Source organism: Calliopsis andreniformis, unplaced genomic scaffold, assembly GCF_051401765.1.
Source record: "Calliopsis andreniformis isolate RMS-2024a unplaced genomic scaffold, iyCalAndr_principal scaffold0035, whole genome shotgun sequence".
Lineage (NCBI taxonomy): Eukaryota > Metazoa > Arthropoda > Insecta > Hymenoptera > Andrenidae > Calliopsis > Calliopsis andreniformis.
Genome location: NW_027480444.1, coordinates 4306810 through 4315530, shown reverse-complemented (window position 1 = coordinate 4315530; position 8721 = coordinate 4306810).

Below are 8721 nucleotides of genomic sequence, written 5' to 3'. Positions count from 1 at the left end.
ATTGAGGATCTAGGATTGGAGATTGATTATTGAGGATTGAGGATTGAGGATTGAGGATTGAGGATTGAGAATTGAGAATTGAGAATGAGGACTCAGGTTTCGGGATTGAGGTTTGAGGAATGAGGACTGAGGGTTGAGGATTGAGGATTGAGGATTGAGGATTGAGGATTGAGGATTGAGAATTGAGAATTGAGGATCAGGACTGAGGGTTGAGGATTGAGGTTTGAGGAATGAGGATTGAGGGTTGAGGATTGAGGATTGAGGATTGAGGACTGAGGATTGAGGATTGAGGATGAGGGCCGAGGGTTGAGGATTGTGGTTTGAGGACTGAGGACTGAGGATTGAGGATTGAGAATTGAGGATTGAGGATTGAGGACTGAGAATTGAGGATCGAGGATTGAGGATGAGGGCTGAGGGTTGAGGATTGAGGATTGAGGATTGAGGATTGAGAATTGAGAATTGAGGATGAGGACTGAGGGTTGAGGATTGAGGATTTGGGACTGAGGATTGACAACTGATTGTTGAGGACTGAGGGCTGAACGTTGAGGATTCAGGATTGAGAATTCAGAATTGAGGTTTGAGGACTGAGGATTGAGGATTGAAGGTTGAGTTTTGAGAATTGAAGATTGAGGATTGAGGATTGAGGATTGCGGATTGAGGATGAGGGCTGAGCATTGAAGGCTGAGTATTGAGGATTGAAGTTTGAGGATTGTGGATAGAGGATTGAGGATTGAGGATTGAATATTGAGGATTGGGGATTGAGTTTTGAGGGTTGAGTGATGAGAATTGATGTTTGTGGATAGAGATTTGAAGATTGCAGATTGAGTATTGAGTAATGAAAACTATGAATTGATGATACACTATTGAGGATTGAGGATTGACAACTGATTGTTGAGGAGCGAGGGCTGAAGATTGAGGATTCTGGATTGAGGATTCAGGATTGAGGTTTGAGGACTGAGGATTGAGGATTGAGGATTGAGGATTGAGGATTGAGGATTGAAGATTGAGGACTGAGGATTGAGGGTTGTGGATTGAGGACGAAGACTGAGTGTTGAGTGTTGATGTTTGAGGTCTGAGGACTGAGGATTGAGGATTGAGGACTGAGGATTGACGATTCGGAGTTGGTGATTGAGGACTGATTGCTGAGGATTGAAGATTGAGGACTGAGGATTGAGGGTTGAGGATTGAGGACGAGGACTGACGGTTGAGGATTGAGGTTTGAGGATTGAGGATTGAGGAATGAAGATTGAGTATTGGTGATTGAAGGTTGAGCATTGAGGATTGAGGGTTGAGGATTGAGGATTGAGGATTGAGGATTGAGGATTGAAGATTGAGAATTGAGGATTGAGGATTGTGTATTGAAGATTGAGGATTGGGTATTGAGGATTGAAGAATGAGGATTGAGGATTGAGGGTTGAGGATTGAGGTTTGAAGATGGAGGATTGAGGATTGAGGATTGAGGATTAAGGATTGAGAATTGAGGATTGAATGTTGAGAATTCAAGATTGAGGATTGGGTGTTGAGGAATGAAGAATGAGGATTGAGGACTGAGGATTGAGGATTGAGGATTGAAGATTGAGTATTGAGGTCTGAAGATTGAGGATTGAGGATTGAGGATTGAGGATTGAGGATTGAGGATTGAAGATTGAGTATTGAGGGTTGAAGGTTTAGGATTGAGAATTGAGGATTGAGGATTGAGGATTAAAGATTGAGGATTGAGGATTGAGGATTGAGGGTTGAGGATTGAGGATTGAAGATTGAGTATTGATGATTGAAGATTGAGGATTGATGATTGAGCGCTGTGGATTGAGGACCAGGTCCGAGTGTTGAATATTGATGTTTGAGGTCTGAGGATTGAGGATTGAGGATTGAGAATTGAGGATTGAGGATTGAGGATTGAAGATTGAGGATTGGAAATTGAGGATCTAGGATTGGAGATTGATTATTGATGATTGAAGATTGAGGATTGAGGATTGAGGATTGAGAATTGAGAATTGAGTATGAGGACTGAGGGTTGAGGATTGAGGTTTGACGAACTAGGATTGAGGATTGAGGATTGAGGACTGAAGATTGATGATTGAGTATTGAAGATTGAGGATTGATGACTGAGGATTGAAGATTGAGAATTGAGGATTGAGGATTGAGGATTGAAGGTTGAGGATTGGGTATTGAGGATTGAAGAATGAGGATTGAGGATTGAGGGTTGAGGATTGAGGATTGAAGATTGAGGATTGAGGATTGAGGTTTGAGGATTGAATATCGAGTATTGAGGATTGAAGATTGAGGATTAAGGATTGAGGGTTGAGGATTGAGTACGAGGACCGACGGTTGAGTATTGAGGTTTGAGGATTGTGGTTTGAGGATTGAGGACTGAGGATTGAGGATTGAGGATTGAACATTGAGGATTGAAGATTGAGGACCGGGCATTGAGGATTGAAGATTCTAGATTAAGGATTGAGAATTGGGGATTCAGGATCTAGGATTGTAGATTGATTAATGACGATTGAAGATTGAGGATTGAGGATTGAGGATTGAGAATTGAGAATTGAGGATGAGGACTGAGGGTTGAGGATTGGGGTTTCAGGAACGAGGATAGAGGATTGAGGATTGAGAACTGAGGATTGACGATTGAGTATTGAAGATTGAGGATTGATTACTGAGGATTGAGGATTGAGGATTGAGGATTGAGGATTGAGGATTGAGGATTGAGGATTGAGAATTGAGGATTGAGGATTGAGTATTGAAGATTGAGGATTGGGTATTGATGATTGAAGATTGAGAATCGAGGATTGAGGGTTGTGGATTGAGGACGAGGACTGAGGGTTGAGTATTGATGTTTGAGGTCTGAGGATTGAGGATTGAGGATTGAGAATTGAGGATTGAGGATTGAGGATTGAGGATTGAGAATTGAACATTGAGGACTGGGTGTTGAGGGTTGAGGATTGAAGATTGAGGATTGAGGATTGAGGATTGAGGATTGAGGATTGAAGATTGAGGATTGGGGATTGAGGATTGACGATTGAGGATTGAGTATTGAAGATTGAGGGGTGAGGATTGATTATTTAAGATTGAGTATTGAGGATTGAGGATTGAGGATTGAGGATTGAGTATTGAGAATTGAGGATGAGGACTGAGGGTTGAGGGTTGAGGTTTGAAGGAAGAGAATTGAGGATTGAGGATTGAGGATTGAAGATTGAGGATTGAGGATTGAGAATTGAGGATTGAGGATTGAGGATTGAAGATTGAGGACTGAGTGTTGAGGGTTGAGTGATGAGAATTGATGTTTGTGGATTGACATATGAAGATTGAAGAATGGGGATTGAGTATTGAAGACGGTGAATTGAGGATATTCTATTGAGGATTGAGAATTGAGGATTGATGGTTGAGTATTGAGGACTGATGGCTGAGGGTTGTGTGTTGAATATTGAGGATTGAGGATTGAGGATTGATTATTGAGGATTGAGGATTGAAGATTGAGTATTGATGATTGTAGATTGAGGATTGAGGATTGAGGTTTGAGGATTGAGGACGAGGACTCACGGTCGAGGATTGAGGTTGGAGGGTTGAGGATTGTGGATTGAGGACTGAGGATTGAGGATTGAGGATTGAGGATTGAGCATTGAGGATTGAAGATTGAGGACTGGGGATTGAGGATTGAAGATTGAGAATTAAGGATTGAAGATTGGGGATTGAGGATCTAGGATTGGAGATTGATTATTGAGGATTGAGGATTGAGGATTGAGGATTGAGAATTGAGAATTGAGAATGAGGACTGAGGGTTCAGGATTGAGGTTTGAGGAATGAGGATTGAGGGTTGAGGATTGAGGATTGAGGATTGAGGATTGAGGATTGAGGATTGAGAATTGAGAATTGAGGATGAGGACTGAGGGTTGAGGATTGAGGTTTGAGGAATGAGGATTGAGGGTTGAGGATTGAGGATTGAGGATTGAGGACTGAGGATTGAGGATTGAGGATGAGGGCTGAGGGTTGAGGATTGAGGTCTGAGGACTGAGGAGTGAGGATTCAGGATTGAGAATTGAGGATTGAGGATTGAGGACTGAGAATTGAGAATTGAGGATTGAGGATGAGGGCTGAGGGTTGAGGATTGAGGATTGAGGATTGAGGATTGAGAATTGAGAATTGAGGATGAGGACTGAGGGTTGAGGATTGAGGATTTGGGACTGAGGATTGACAACTGATTGTTGAGGACTGAGGGCTGAAGGTTGAGGATTCAGTATTGAGAATTCAGAATTGAGGTTTGAGGACTGAGGATTGAGGATTGAAGGTTGAGGACCGGGCATTGAGGATTGAAGATTCTGCATTAAGGATTGAGAATTGGGGATTCAGGATCTAGGATTGTAGATTGATTAATGACGATTGAAGATTGAGGATTGAGGATTGAGGATTGAGATTTGAGAATTGAGGATGAGGACTGAGGGTTGAGGATTGAGGTTTCAGGAACGAGGATTGAGGATTGAGGATTGAGAACTGAGGATTGACGATTGAGTATTGAAGATTGAGGATTGATTACTGAGGATTGAGGATTGAGGATTGAGGATTGAGGATTGAGGATCGAGGATTGAGTATTGAGGATTGAATATTGAGGATTGAGGATTGAGGATTGAGGATTGAGGATTGAGTATGAGGGCTGTGGGTTGAGGGTTGTTGTTTGAGTATTGAATCCTGAAAATTCAGTATATTCTATTGAGTATTGAGAATTGAGGATTGATGCTTGAGTATTGAGGATTGAGGATTGAGGATTGAAGATTGAGTATTGAGGACTGAAGATTGAGGATTGAGGATTGAGGATTGAGGATTGAGGATTGGGGATTGATGATTGAAGATTGAGGATTGGGTATTGCGGGTTGAACATTGAGGATTGAGGATTGAGGATTGAGGATTGAGGACAGAAGATTGAATATTGATGATTGAAGGTTGACGATTGAGGATTGATGGTTTTGGATTGAGGACGAGGACTGAGGGTTGAGTATTGATGTTTGAGGTCTGAGGATTGAGGATTGAGGATTGAGAATTGAGGATTGAGGATTGAGGATTGAAGATTGAGTATTGGGGAATGAGGATTGAGGGTTGAGGATTGTGAATTGAGGATTGAGGATGAGGTCTCAGGGTTGAGGAATGAGATTTGAGGGCTGAGGACTTAGGATTGACGATTGAGGATTGAGGATGAGGGCTGAGGATTGAGGATTGAGGTTTGAGGACTGAGGACTGGGGATTGAGGATTGAGGATTGAGGATTGAGGACTGAGGACTGAGGGTTCAGGATTGAGGTTTGAGGAATGAGGATTGAGGGTTGAGGATTGAGTATTGAAGATTGAGGATTGGGTATTGATGATTGAAGATTGAGGATCGAGTATTGAGGGTTGTGGATTGAGGACGAGGACTGAGGGTTGAGTATTGAGGATTGAGGATTGAGGATTGAGGATTGAGAATTGAGAATTGAGAATTGAGGATGAGGACTGAGGGTTGAGGATTGAGGTTTGAGGAACGAGGATTGAGGATTGAGGATTGAGGACTGAGGATTGACGATTGAGCATTGAAGATTGAGGATTGATTACTGAGGATTGAGGATTGACGATTGAGGATTGAGGATTGAGGATTGAGGATTGAGGATTGAGAATTGAGGATTGAGGATTGAGTATTGAAGATTGAGGATTGGGTATTGATGATTGAAGATTGAGGATCGAGGACTGAGGGTTGTGGATTGAGGACGAGGACTGAGGGTTGAGTATTGATGTTTGAGGTCTGAGGATTGAGGATTGAGGATTGAGAATTGAGGATTGAGGATTGAGGATTGAAGATTGAGGATTGGGTGTTGAGGATTGAAGAATGAGGATTGAGGATTGAGGATTGAGGATTGAGGATTGAAAATTGAGTTTTGAGGATTGAAGATTGAGGATTGAGGATTGAGGATTGAGGATTGAGGATTGAGGATTGAGGATTGAAGATTGAGTATTGAGGGTTGAAGATTTAGGACTGAGGATTGAGTAATGAGGATTCAGGATTAAAGATTGAGGATTGAGGATTGAGGATTGAGGATTGAAGATTGAGTATTGAGGATTGAAGATTGAGGATTGATGGTTGTGGATTGAGGACGAGGACTGAGGCTTGAGTATTGATGTTTGAGGTTTGAGGATTGAGGATTGAGGATTGAGCTGTTGAGGATTGAGGATTGAGGATTGAAGATTGAAGATTGGGTATTGAGGATTGAAGATTGAGGATTGGGTATTGAGGATTGAACATTGAGGATTGAGGATTGAGTATTGAGGATCGAGAATTGAGGATTGAAGATGGAATATTGATGATTGAATATTGAGGATCGAGGATTGAGGGTTGTGGATTGAGGACGAGGGCTGAGGGTTGAGTATTGATGTTTGAGGTCTGAGGATTGACGATTGAGGATTGAGTATTGAGGATTGAGGGTTGAGGATTGATTATTGAAGATTGAGTATTGAGGATTGAGGATTGAGGATTGAGGATAGAGAATTGAGAATTGAGGATGAGGACTGAGGGTTGAGGATTGAGGTTTGAGGAAAGAGAATTGAGGATTGAGGATTGAGGACTGAGGATTGACGATTCAGTATTGAAGATTGAGGATTGATTACTGAGGATTGAGGATTGAGGATTGTGGTTTGTGGATTGAGGATTGAGGATTGAAGATTGAGGACTGAGTGTTGAGGGTTGAGTGATGAGAATTGATGTTTGTGGATTGAGATATGAAGATTGAAGAATGGGGATTGAGTATTGAAAACTGTGAATTGAGGATATTCTATTGAGGATTGAGGATTGACAATTGATTGTTGAGGACTGACGGCTGAAGATTGAGGATTCAGAATTGAGGATTCCGGATTGAGGTTTGAGGACTGAGGATTGAAGGTTGAGGATTGAGGATTGAGGATTGAGGCTTGAGGATTGAGGATTGAGGATGGAGGATTGAAGAGAGAGGACTGAGTATTGAGGATTGAGTGCTGAGAATTAATGTTTGAGGATTGAGATTTGATTATTGAATTTTGAGGATTGAGTATTGAACCATGAGAATTCAGGATATTCTATTGAGTATTGAGAATTGAGGATTGATGGTTGAGTATTGAGGATTGATGGCTGAGGGTTGTGTGTTGAATATTGAGGATTGAGGATTGAGGATTGATTATTGAGGATTGAGGATTGAAGATTGAGTATTGATGATTGTAGATTGAGGATTGAGGATTGAGGTTTGAGGATTGAGGACGAGGACTCACGGTCGAGGATTGAGGTTGGAGGGTTGAGGATTGTGGGTTGAGGACTGAGGATTGAGGATTGAGGATTGAGGGTTGAGCATTGAGGATTGAAGATTGAGGACTGGGGATTGAGGATTGAAGATTGAGAATTAAGGATTGAAGATTGGGGATTGAGGATCTAGGATTGGAGATTGATTATTGAGGATTGAGGATTGAGGATTGAGGATTGAGGATTGAGAATTGAGAATTGAGAATGAGGACTCAGGGTTCGGGATTGAGGTTTGAGGAATGAGGACTGAGGGTTGAGGATTGAGGATTGAGGATTGAGGATTGAGGATTGAGGATTGAGAATTGAGAATTGAGGATGAGGACTGAGGGTTGAGGATTGAGGTTTGAGGAATGAGGATTGAGGGTTGAGGATTGAGGATTGAGGATTGAGGACTGAGGATTGAGGATTGAGGATGAGGGCTGAGGGTTGAGGATTGTGGTTTGAGGACTGAGGACTGAGGATTGAGGATTGAGAATTGAGGATTGAGGATTGAGGACTGAGAATTGAGGATCGAGGATTGAGGATGAGGGCTGAGGGTTGAGGATTGAGGATTGAGGATTGAGGATTGAGAATTGAGAATTGAGGATGAGGACTGAGGGTTGAGGATTGAGGATTTGGGACTGAGGATTGACAACTGATTGTTGAGGACTGAGGGCTGAAGGTTGAGGATTCAGTATTGAGAATTCAGAATTGAGGTTTGAGGACTGAGGATTGAGGATTGAAGGTTGAGGACCGGGCATTGAGGATTGAAGATTCTGCATTAAGGATTGAGAATTGGGGATTCAGGATCTAGGATTGTAGATTGATTAATGACGATTGAAGATTGAGGATTGAGGATTGAGGATTGAGATTTGAGAATTGAGGATGAGGACTGAGGGTTGAGGATTGAGGTTTCAGGAACGAGGATTGAGGATTGAGGATTGAGAACTGAGGATTGACGATTGAGTATTGAAGATTGAGGATTGATTACTGAGGATTGAGGATTGAGGATTGAGGATTGAGGATTGAGGATCGAGGATTGAGTATTGAGGATTGAATATTGAGGATTGAGGATTGAGGATTGAGGATTGAGGATTGAGTATGAGGGCTGAGGGTTGAGGGTTGTTGTTTGAGTATTGAATCCTGAAAATTCAGTATATTCTATTGAGTATTGAGAATTGAGGATTGATGCTTGAGTATTGAGGATTGAGGATTGAGGATTGAAGATTGAGTATTGAGGACTGAAGATTGAGGATTGAGGATTGAGGATTGAGGATTGAGGATTGGGGATTGATGATTGAAGATTGAGGATTGGGTATTGCGGGTTGAACATTGAGGATTGAGGATTGAGGATTGAGGATTGAGGACAGAAGATTGATGATTGAGTATTGAAGATTGAGGATTGATGACTGAGGATTGAAGATTGAGAATTGAGGATTGAGGATTGAGGATTGAAGGT